This window comes from Bos indicus, chromosome 4, assembly GCF_029378745.1.
Source record: "Bos indicus isolate NIAB-ARS_2022 breed Sahiwal x Tharparkar chromosome 4, NIAB-ARS_B.indTharparkar_mat_pri_1.0, whole genome shotgun sequence".
Lineage (NCBI taxonomy): Eukaryota > Metazoa > Chordata > Mammalia > Artiodactyla > Bovidae > Bos > Bos indicus.
The window spans coordinates 24,946,209-24,958,399 of record NC_091763.1 but is presented as its reverse complement, the minus strand read 5'-3'; the positions used below and the strand labels follow the sequence as shown (position 1 = coordinate 24,958,399).

Below are 12,191 nucleotides of genomic sequence, written 5' to 3'. Positions count from 1 at the left end.
AATGGACCATCAGGCTTCTCAGTGTCCTCTCTGGCCACTTCTCCTCGTATGATTACAGAGAAGTTCCCCAGTGTCTCTACTTTCTGATTTATGATGGGAGGGGAGTTGGCAAGCAATCCTTTCTAATGTGGGCTTCCGTCATGGGTCAGACGGTAAAGAATCTGCCTGCAATGCAGGAGAAGTGGGTTCAGTCCCTGAGTCAGGAAGATCGCCTGGAGAAGGGAATGGCAACCCACTCCAGTACTCTTGCCTGGCAAATTCCATTTTTACCCAAATAAGAGTGTGTAGAAGAGCAAACTTCCTCTGCCAGTTTGAGGAGGGAGGTGAAGAAAGGTACTCAAAGGGTGTTTGCAGTAGGAGAGGAGGGAAACTGCAGTACTATTTGTAGCACACCAATACAGCTCAGTTGTGTCCGACTCTTTGCGACCCCATGGACTGTAGCCTACCAGGCTCCTCCGTCCATGGGATTCTCCAGGCAAGGATACTGGAGTGGGTTGCCATTTCCTTCTCCAGGGATCTTCCCGACCCAGGGATCGAACCTGGGTCTCCCGCATTGCAGGCAGACACTTTACCGTCTGAGTTCACCTTTATTGTCTAAGTAGACTACATGAAAGTATTTTTATCAGGATTATCAACAGGGTTGGTGCCAGGAGGATGCCACAGAACAAGTGGACCTGTTAAGAAATTGTGTGTGTGGTGTGTGTTAGTTATACAGTCATGTCCAACTCTTTGTGACCCCATGGACTATAGCCACCAGGCTCCTCTGTCCATGGAATTCTCCAAGGCAGAATACTGGCCTGGGTTGCCATTTCCTACTCCAGGAGATCTTCCCAACCCAGAAATCAAACCTGGGTCTCCTGCACAGAAGACAGATTCTTTACCGTCTGAGCCACCAGGGAAGCCCAAAGTTAAGAATGTGTACCATGCCTTAAATGTCTTTGGCAAGGGAAAAAAATCATACAGGACTACTGACAGAAAGCACCATTTCTAAGAGAAAGTTCTCCTTTGTTGGGGAGTGGGGTGGGTAAAGTTTTGAGGTTAAATCAAAATTAAGCAAATTCTGCAAAACGGACAAGTATATAAAAATACTCAAAACATTTCATTGTTTAAATTTTAATATAAATTAGATTTTAATTATAATGGGCTTGGCAGTCAGTGCTGAATTGCATAAAAGGTAGGAGTAACATTTTCAGTGTTTGGTGATGTACAGGTGCCTGTTGATACTCAATAGGGAGAGATTTAAAGATGATGTCCTTTCAGCTAAAAATATATTCTAAAATAAAAAATTGTTACTAAAGTAAAAGTTTACTAATGTTCCAGTATTTCTCCTCTGCCTGACAGTTTCTAATCATTTGCTAATAAGTTATGTACAGTCCTGTTTGCTTTCTGCCCCTGCAAAGGAAATGGGAGAATGCAGGCAGATAGCACTCTTTAAGCAGGAAGACAAAGAATCAGTTCCATAAGTTAACAGAAGTAATCACAACCACAAATGTTGTTGTTTAGTCAGTAATTTGTGTCTGACTCTTTTGCGACACCATGTACTGTAACCCTTCAGGCTTCTGTGTCCATGGGGTTTCCCAGGAAAGAAGACTGGAACGGGTTGCTGTTTCCTTCTTTAGGGTATCTTCCCAACCCAGGGATTGAACCCAAGTCTCCTGCACTGCAGGTGGATACCACTGAGCCACCAGAGAAGCCAAAAATGAATTAACTGACTACCTAAAAGAAATAAATTTTAAATAACAGGATTAAAAAAAGTAATCACACCCTACATTATAGGATACCCATGATATATACTTTTCATATTTTATTTGGTTCTAATAGCATATTTTAATTGAGGGTGTGAAAATTCTCTTTAATATATGGACTAATTAGACATGTTAGCTGCTGGTCACAGAAATTCAAAGCTTCCTAAAAGAAGTATATTATTATCTCTACTGGGAAAGTCATAATTACTTGCTTCTAATTTATTATTAACATTTGTCTTTGTCTTTATTTTCCCTCAGTCCAGCCCTACTCATTTTTCTGAATCTAAGGAGAATTCTTTTCCTTTATCTAAGCAGGCAAAAAGACTACTGTTGCAAATAAACTTGTTTTAGCCAGTCGTTCAGAAGAAGCATGTGAATTTTATGGTTTACTTTCCTTTTTATAAAGACCATGTTTCTTCTTTTTTAAAAAAAATCTATGTATTGCGTCAGGTATCAGTTGCATCACGTGCGGCACCAGGACTCTCTAACTGTGGCGCGCTGGCTTGGTAGCTGCCGCCCGCAGGTGCGCTAGTTGTGAAACTCGGGCTCAAGAGTGTGAGGGCTCAGTCTCTGCGGCATGAGGTCTTGGTCGCCGAATGGCCTGTGAGATCTTAGTTTTCTGACCAGGAATGGAACCCACATCCCCTGAATTGCAAAGCAGACTCTTAACCACCAGCCCACCAGGGGATTCCCTATGTTTTCCTTTCCTGATGCCATCCTTGAGAAAGGTGTTAGTGAAACGGTGATGCATTTGGGGGCAGAAAAATCTCTGGCTCAGGACCTAGTTATTCTTCGGCAACTGAGTCACACTGTCAGTTAGCTGGACACTAAATATCATTAAGTTCATTTTTCTTTCTTGAATTTTGAAGCCTTAGTATGTCATCCTTAGGCTACCTATGTTCTTGTTATCTGAGTAACACTGATCTCTTGCAAATGTTTAATATATTATAAAATAATAAAGTGAGGTAATCCTTTACCGCTTTATGAGAAATCATCCACTTAGGTATAATTCATTTCCTGACTCTGAGTTTTAGATTATGAATCACTTTAGTCTTAGTTGTGTCCGACTCTTTGTGACCCTGTGAACTGCAGCATGCCAGGCTTCCCTGTCCATCACCAAATGCCAGAGCTTACTTCAACTCATGTCCATCGAGTTAGTGATGCCATCCAACCATCTCATCCTCTGTCGTCCCCTTCTCCTCCTGCCTTCAATCTCTCCTAGCATCAGGATGTTTTCCAGTGATTCAGTTCTTCGCATCAGGTGGCCAAAATACCGGAGCTTCCGCTTCAGTATCATTCCTTACAATGAATATTCAGGACTGATTTTTTTAGGATGGACTGGTTGGATCTCCTTGCATTCCAAGGGACTCTCAAGAGTCTTCTCCAACACCACCATTCAAAAGCATCAATTCTTTGGCACTCAGCTTTCTTTATAGTCCAACTCTCCCATCCATACATGACTACTGGAAAAACCATAGCTTTGACTACATGGACCTTTGTCGGCAAAATAATGTTTCTGCTTTTTAATATGCTGTTTATAGCTTTTCTTCTAAGGAGTAAGTGTATTTTAATTTCACGGCTGTAGTCACAGTCTGGAGTGATTTTGGAGCCCCAAAAATAAAGTCTGTCACTGTTTCCACTGTTTCCCCATCTATTTTCCATGAAGTTGTGGGACCAGATACCATGATCTTAGTTTTTTAAATGTTGATTTTTTAACCAGATTTTTCACTCCCCTCTGTCACTTTCATCAAGAGGCTCTTTAGCTCATCATCACTTTCTGCCATAAGGGTGATGTCATCTGCATATCTGAGGTTATTGATATTTCTCGCGGCAATCTTGATTCCAGCTTGTGCTTCATCCAGCCCAGCATTTCTCATGATATACTCTGCATATAAGCTGAATAAACAGGGTCACTATACACAGCCTTGATGTACTCCTTTCCCAATTTGGAACCAGTCTGTTGTTCTACGTCTGGTTCTAACTGTTGTTTCTGAAGCAACAGAATGAAGGAGGCAGGTAAGATGGTCTAGTATTCCCATCTCTTAAAAATTTTCAACAGTTTGTTGTGATCTACACAGTTAAAGGCTTTTGTGTAATCAATAAAGCAGAAGTAGATGTTTTTCTGGAACTCTTTTGCTTTTTCGATGAGCCAGTGGATGCTGGCAATTGGATCTCTGGTTAATCTGCCTTTTCTAAAATCAGCTTGAACATCTGGAATTACTCAGTTCATGTAGTGTTGAAGCCTGGCTTGTAGAATTTTGAGCACTACCTTACTAGCATGTGAGATGAGTGCAGTCATGTGGTAGTGTGAACATTCTTTGGCATTGCCCTTCTTTGGGATTGGAATGAAAACTGACCTTTTCCAGTCCTGTGGCCACTGCTGAGTTTTCCAGATTTGCTGGTATATTGAGTGCAGCACTTTCACAGCATCATCTTTCAGGATTTGAAATAGCTCAACTGGAATTCCATCAGTTCCACTAGCTTTGTTCGTAGTGATGCTTCCTAAAGCCGGTTTGACTTCGCATTCTGGGATGTCTGGCTCTAGATGGGTGATCACACCATTGTGATTATCTAGGTCATGAAGATCTTTTTTGTACGGTTCTTCTGTGTATTCTTTCCACCTCTTCTTAAAATCTTCTGCTTCTGTTAGGTACAGGCCATTCCTGTCATTTTTTGTGCCCATCTTTGCATGAAATGTTCCGTTTGTATCTCTAATTTTCTTGAGGAGATTTCTAGTCTTTCCCATTCTATTGTTTTCCTCTATTTCTTTGCATTGATCTCTGAGGAAGGCTTTCTTACCTTACTTTTTGGAACTCTGCATTCAAATGGGTATATCTTTCCTTTTCTCCTTTGCCTTTTGCTTCTCTTCTTTTCTCAGCTCTTTGTAAGGCCTCCTCAGACAACCATTTTGCCTTTTTGCATTTGTTTTTCTTGAGGATGGTCTCGACCCCTGTCTCCTGTACAATGTCATGAACGTCCATCCATAGTTCTTCAGGCACTCTGCCTAACAGATCTAATCCTTTGAATCTATTTGTCACTTCTACTGTATAATCGTAAGGGTTTTGATTTAGGTTATACCTGAATGGTCTAGTGGTTTTCTCTACTTTATTCAATTTCATTCTGAGTTTGGCAATAAGGAGGTCATGATCTGATCCACAGTCAGCTGCTAGTCTTGTTTTTGCTGACTTTATAGAGCTTCTCCATCTTTGGCTGCAAAGAATATAATCAATCTGATTTCAGTATTGACCATCTGATGATGTCCATGTGTAGAGTCTTCTTTCATGTTGTTGGAAGAGGGTATTTGCTATGACCATTGCATTCTCTTGTCAGAACTCTGTTAGCCTTTGCCCTGCTTCATTTTAACTCCAAGGCCAAATTTACCTGTTACTCCAGGTATCTCTTGACTTCCTACTTTTTCATTCCAGTCCCCTATGATAAAAGGACATCTTTTTTGGGTGTTCATTCTAGAAAGTCTTGTAGGTCTTCATAGAACCGTTCAATTTCAGCTTCTTCAGCATTACTGGTTGGGGCATATATTTGGATTGATATTGAATGGTTTACCTTGGAAATGAACAGAGATCATTCTGTCGTTTTGAGATTGCACCCAAGTACTGCATTTCAGATTCTTTTGTTGACTATGAGGGCTACTCCATTTCATCTAAGGATTTCTTGCCCGCAGTAGTAGATATGATGATCATCTGAATTAAATTCACCCATTCCAGTCCATTTTAGTTCACTGATTCCTAAAATGCCAGTGTTTATTCTTGCCATCTCCTCCTTGACCACTTCTAATTTGCCTTGATTTATGGACCTAACATTCCAGGTTCCTATGCATTATTGTTCTTTACAGCATTGGACTTTTACTTCCATCACCAGTCACATCCACAACTGGGTGTTGTTTTTGCTTTAGTTCTCACTCTTCATTCTTTCTGGAGTTATTTCTCCACTGATCTCCAGTAGCATATTGGGGCACCTACCAACCTGGGGAGTTCATCTTTCAGTATCCCATCTTCTTGACTTTTCATACTGTTCATGGGATTCTCAAGGGAAGAATACTGAAGTGGTTTGCCATTCCCTTCTCCAGTGGATCACGTTTTGTCAGAACTCTCCATCATGACCCACCCGTCTTGGGTGGCCCCACAGGGCATGGCTCATAGTTTCATTGAGTTAGACAAGGCTGTGGTCCACGTGATCAGTTTGATTAATTTTCTGTGATTGTTGCTTTCATTCTGTCTGCTCTCTGAGGGATACAGATAAGAGGCTTATGGAAGCTTTCTGATGGGAGATACTGACTGTGGGGGAAACTGGGTCCTGTTCTAATGCTCAGGGCCTTGCTCAGTAAATCTTTAATCCAATTGTGTGTTGATGGCCGGGGCTCTGTTCCCTCCCTGTTGTTTGGCCTGAGACCAAACGGTGGTGGAAGTGATGAAGACAATGGCGACCTCCTTCAAAAGGTCCAGTACATACACTGCCGCTCTCAGTGCCCCTGACCCTGCAGCAGGCCCCGCTGGCCCACGCCTTCACTGCAGACTCCTGGACACTCACAGGCAAGTCTGGGTCAGTCTCTTGTGGGGTCTCTGCCCCTTTCTCCTGGGTCCTGGTGTGCACCAGGTTTTGTCTGTGCCCTCCAAGAGTCTGTTCCCCCAGTCCTGTGTAAGTTGTGTAATCAAATCCCATTGGCCTCCAAAGTGAAATTCCCTGGGGATTCTCAGTCCCTTTTGCAGATACCCAGGTTGATAAGTCTGTTGTGGGTCTTAGAACTTTCTTAATAGTGTGAGAATTTCTTTGGTATAATTGTTCTGTAGTTTGTGGGTCGTCTGCTTGGCAGCTCTATGGTGGGGTTAATGGCGACTCCAAGAGGGCTTATGCCCCAGGCTGTGTGACCAGGTAGCTGCACCCAGAGCCCCTGCCCCTGCAGCAGGCCACTGCTGACCCGTACCTCCGAGGAGACTCAAACACAGGTCTGGCTCAGCCTCTGTGGGGTCTCTGGGTCCTGGTGTGTGCAAGATTTTGCTGGAGTCTGTCTAGGGTCTCTGGCGGGTATATGGTTTGATTTTAAATGTGATTTTGCCCCTCCTACCGTCTTGCTGGGGCTTCTCCTTTGCCCTTGAATGTGGGGTATCTTTTTTTGGTGGACTCAACATTCTCCTGTCGATGGTTGTTCAGCAGTGAGTTGTAATTTTGGAGTTCTCATAGGAGAAGATGAGCACACGTCATTCTACTCTGCCATCTTGCTACAAGTGTATTAAGATTATGATTGACAATGTTAAATTATGAAATTATTAGACAAAATGTGTTAGACAAGTGTGCAGCCAAAGATTGTTTTATCTTTCAAAAAAACTTTTATTTCTTCATATATGAATGGATTCAATATTTTTCCCTTGCGAGTTCCCATCCTTTTTTTCTTTTTTGTTCGCATAATACGTATACCTTTTAATGTGCTCCAGTAATATTTTTATCCATTTGAATGACATCTTGCCTTTTATAAATTAGGAAAGATGTAACCCAGGTATTAGAGTGGAAATAAGCTATATTTTCATGGTCTTGTCTTATTTGTGTGAGGCAGGCACGATGATATAATTCTGCCCTCTGAGGAGTACAGAAAGTCATGTTTCTGGGATTTGGGTTTCAGTTTCTTTAATCCTGCATTCCATGTATGTTGGCACTGACTGCAAGTGCTTAGCTGTGCGGGGTTGTAATTTTACTTGAGAAGCCCCCTCAGGGACCATTGCTCCACCAGGTACTGCCAGCCAAATCTAATTGTCACTGTTTGAGCAGTCGTCACTACCTGTTTCCTGAGAAACTTGACTTTCTTTAGCAGTTGTGTAAATAAAGCCACGTAGTATACTTTTTTTTTTTTTTTCCCCTTTAGGGTGTACTGGTTAGCATTAACCTTCAGTCTGAAAAAATTGAACAAGAGATTTTATTTGTACAGCCTTCGAGGGTTTGTTTTTAATTTTAGGTAAACACCCTACTTTTTCTTACTAAATGGAATAAGACCTCTCTTGTTTTAATAACAAGTTTCTTCTTGCTTCAGTGAGAATGTCATTGTCGGATCTCATTCAGTACTACATCAATGATTTGTGTGTGTGTTCCTTCATTCTTAATAACTTGTATTGGTCTGGATTCTGATGCGGATTTTTAAAAATATTTATTTATTTATGGCTGTGCTGGTTCTTTGTTGCTGCCTGGACTTTTCTCTAGTTGCAGAGAGCGGGAGCTAGTCTTCTTTGCGGTGCGCAGGTTTCTCATTGTGGCGTCTTCTCTTGTTGGGGAGCACAGGCTCTAGGGTGCAGGCATGTTGGTAGTCGCAGCATATGGGCTCAGTAATTGTGGCCTCCGGGCTCTAGAGCACAGACCAGTTGTGTTTGTGGTGCACAGACTTAATTACTTTGCATCCTGTGGGATCCTCCCAGACCAGGAATCGAACCCACGTCCCCTCCATTGGCAGGACGATTCTTTTCACTGAGCCCTGGAAAGCCCTGGATTCTTGATGCAGGTTTAATGGGACAAACCACTGATGCTAAGCATGAAAATAACAATACCTATTAATATTTATGTTTTCCATTGTAGAAGTCTATTCCATGGTAGTACCTATTAGTAATAGTTCAGGTACATGTGTGCATGCTAAGTTGCTTCATTTATGTCCACTCTTTGTGACCCCACTGGACTGCAGCCCACCAGGCTCACCGTCCATGGGATTCTCCAGTCCGGAATAGTGGCGTGAGTTGCCGTGCCCTCCTCCAGGGGATCTTCCCAACCCAGAGACTGAACCTGCATCTCTTATGTCTCCTTCATTGGGAGGTAGGTTCTTTACCACTAGTGCCGCCTGGGAAGCTCCAAGAGTTCAGGTACAAAGAAGGATTTCCAGATTGACCTTTTCATATTCCATCATGAGATGCTTTCTCTTTGTACACTTACTTTTAAACAGTTTCATATTAATGGGTTAAGAAAATATTATCTAAGTAAATCCAGTTGTAAGAACTATTTACTGGTGTCCAGATAAGCAGCTAGGTTTGAAATTATGGTGAATCTTCTGCTTAGCCAGTTCATACAAAGGAGATATGGACCCATATTTTTTGTTTTGCTTGACCTTGTTGATTTCTTTATGTAAATAGCATATTTTTGGTGTGTCTTCATTTCACATTTTTGTGTGGTGATTAGTCAAATGCTAAGAGCACATCAAGGAATAAGAAAAGTTACTTACAGGATCTAAACTACAAACAAATCAAATATAATAAGAGGAAAGAGGAAAGGAAACAACTACTGAGTAAGTAACATTTGCTTATTTATATAGTGTACTGGATATGTAGTTTGAATTACACAATGCAATCTGTGCTTTCTATCAGAGTGCATGCATGCGCACTAAGTCACTTCGGTTATGTCTGACTCTGTGTGACCCTGTGGACTGCAGCCCGCCAGGCTCCTCTGTCCCTGGGATTCTCCAGGCAAGAATACCAGAGTGGGTTGCCATGCCCTTCTCCAGAGGATCTTTCTGACCTGGAGATCAAACCTGCATCTCTTATGTCTCCTGCATTGGCAGGCGGGTTCTTTACCAGTGGTGCCACCTGAGAAGCCTTTTCTTTCTTTTTTTTTAATTGGAAAATATTTTATTTTTTTTGTTTGTTTTTAATATATATTTTTTCTAATTTAATTTTATTTTTAAACTTTACATAATTGTATTAGTTTTGCCAAATATCAAAATGAATCCGCCACAGGTATACATGTGTTCCCCATCCCGAACCCTCCTCCCTCCTCCCTCCCCATACCATCCCTCTGGGCCGTCCCAGTGCACCAGCCCCAAGCATCCAGCATCATGCATCGAACCTGGACTGGCAACTCGTTTCCTACATGATATTTTACATGTTTGTTTTTAATATTTTTAAATTTTATTTTGTTTTTAAACTTTACAAAATTGTATTAGTTTTGCCAAATATCGAAATGAATCCACCACAGGTATACATGTGTTCCCCATCCTGAACCCTCCTCCCTCCTCCCTCCCTGTACCATCCCTCTGGGTCGTCCCAGTGCACCAGCCCCAAGCATCCAGTATCGTGCATATAACCTGGACTGGCAACTCGTTTCATACATGATATTATACATGTTTCAATGCCATTCTCCCAAATCTTCCCACCCTCGCCCTCTCCCACAGAGTCCATAAAACTGTTCTATACATCAGTGTCTCTTTTGCTGTCTCGTACACAGGGTTATTGTTGCCATCATTCTAAATTCCATATATATGCGTTAGTATACTGTATTGGTGTTTTTCTTTCTGGCTTACTTCACTCTGTATAATAGGCTCCAGTTTCATCCACCTCATTAGAACTGATTCAAATGTAGTCTTTTTAATGGCTGAGTAATACTCCATTGTGTATATGTACCACATCTTTTTAATCCATTTATCTGCTGGTGGACATCTAGGTTGCTTCCATGTCCTGGCTATTATAAACAGTGCTGCAATGAACATTGGGGTACATGTGTCTCTTTCCCTTCTGGTTTCCTCAGTGTGTATGCCCAGCAGTGGGATTGCTGGGTCGTATGGCAATTCTATTTCCAGTTTTTTAAGGAATCTCCACACTGTTCTCCATAGTGGCTGTACTAGTTTGCATCCCCACCAGAAGTGTGAGAGGATTCCCTTTTCTCCACACCCTCTCCAGCATTTATTGCTTGTAGACTTATGGATCGCAGCCATTCTGACTGGTGTGAAATGGTACCTCATAGTGGTCTTGATTTGCATTTGTCTGATAATGAGTGATGTTGAGTATCTTTTCATGTGTTTGTTAGCCATCTGTATGTCTTCTTTGGAGAAATGTCTATTTAGTTCTTTGGCCCATTTTTTGATTGGGTCATTTATTTTTCTGGAGTTGAGCTGTAGGAGTTGCTTGTATATTTTTGAGATTAGTTGTTTGTCAGTTGCTTCATTTGCTATTATTATCTCCCATTCTGAAGGCTACCTTTTCACCTTGCTAATAGTTTCTTTGATGTGCAGAAGCTTTTAAGTTTAATTATATCCCATTTGTTTATTTTTGCTTTTATTTCCAATATTCTGGGAGGTGGGTCATAGAGGATCCTGCTGTGATGTATGTCGGAGAGTGTTTTGCCTATGTTCTCCTCTAGGAGTTTTATAGTTTCTGGTCTTACGTTTAGATCTTTAATCCATTTTGAGTTTATTTTTGTGTATGGTGTTAGAAAGTGTTCTAGTTTCATTCTTTTACAAGTGGTTGACCAGATTTCCCAGCACCACTTGTTAAAGAGATTGTCTTTAATCCATTGTATATTCTTGCCTCCTTTGTCAAAGATAAGGTGTCCATAGGTGCATGTATTTATCTCTGGGCTTTCTATTTTGTTCCATTGATCTATATTTCTCTTTATGCCAGTACCATACTGTCTTGATAACTGTGGCTTTGTAGTAGAGCCTGAAGTCAGGTAGGTTGATTCCTCCAGTTCCATTCTTCTTTCTCAAGATAGCTTTGGCTATTCAAGGTTTTTTGTATTTCCATACAAATTGTGAAATTATTTGTTCTAGCTCTGTGAAGAATACCGTTGGTAGCTTGATAGGGATTGCACTGAATCTATAAATTGCTTTGGGTAGTATACTCATTTTCACTATATTGATTCTTCCAATCCATGAACGTGGTATATTTCTCCATCTATTAGTGTCCTCTTTGATTGAGAAGCCTTTTCTATCAGAGTACAGTTAACCAAAAAAGATAGTCATTGAACAAAACAAAATGATAAGCAAGTAAGTAAAGCTTCTATAAGAATGTGATGTTTAAGAATAGATATGCACTAGATAAAGAGATGGGGAAGAAATATTTAAGCAGAAGAAAGAGCCTTGATGCAGGATATGCACAGGATATTCAAAAGAAACAAAGAAATCAGTGAGATATAAGTGTTCTCATCCTTGACTTTATATAGAGGTGTCAGTGGCTCAGAGATTAACTTGCTTGCCTATGTAAGACAGCTAGTAAATAGAAACCTGGAATATCCACTAGCCCATTCCTTTTCCAACATGTACCACATGACCTCAGTGATGGAAACACCTTGATAAGCAATTCATATACCTGCATGCTTAGTCGCATTCAAGTCTTTATGATCCCATGGACTGTAGCCACCAGCCTCCTCTGTCCATGGAACTTTCCAGGCAAGAATATCGGAGTGGGTTGCCATTTTCTCCTGCAGTGGATCTTCTCAACCCAGGGATCAAACCTGAATCTCCCATGTTGCAGGCAGATTCTTTACCATCCAAGTCACCAGGGAAGCCCTTGATAAGCAATGGACTTGGCCATTTGGACCCCATGCCTTTATTCCAGACTGTATAACCCTTCTTAGGAAACCTGGGACAGAAAATGTTTTAATCTCTTAGAAAATTTGAGTTTTGATCACTTACTGTATAGACAGTATCTGTTAGGAAATGCCCCCCCACCGCCCCCTGCAAAAAAAAAA

At 41.3% G+C, this 12,191-nt stretch overlaps 1 protein-coding gene across 6 annotated transcripts in view; it reads left to right on the top strand.

The window, feature by feature from the left end:
* Window positions 1–12,191, top strand: part of CRPPA (CDP-L-ribitol pyrophosphorylase A) — a 377,884-nt gene that overhangs the window by 290,336 nt on the left and 75,357 nt on the right. The window lies entirely within an intron of this gene.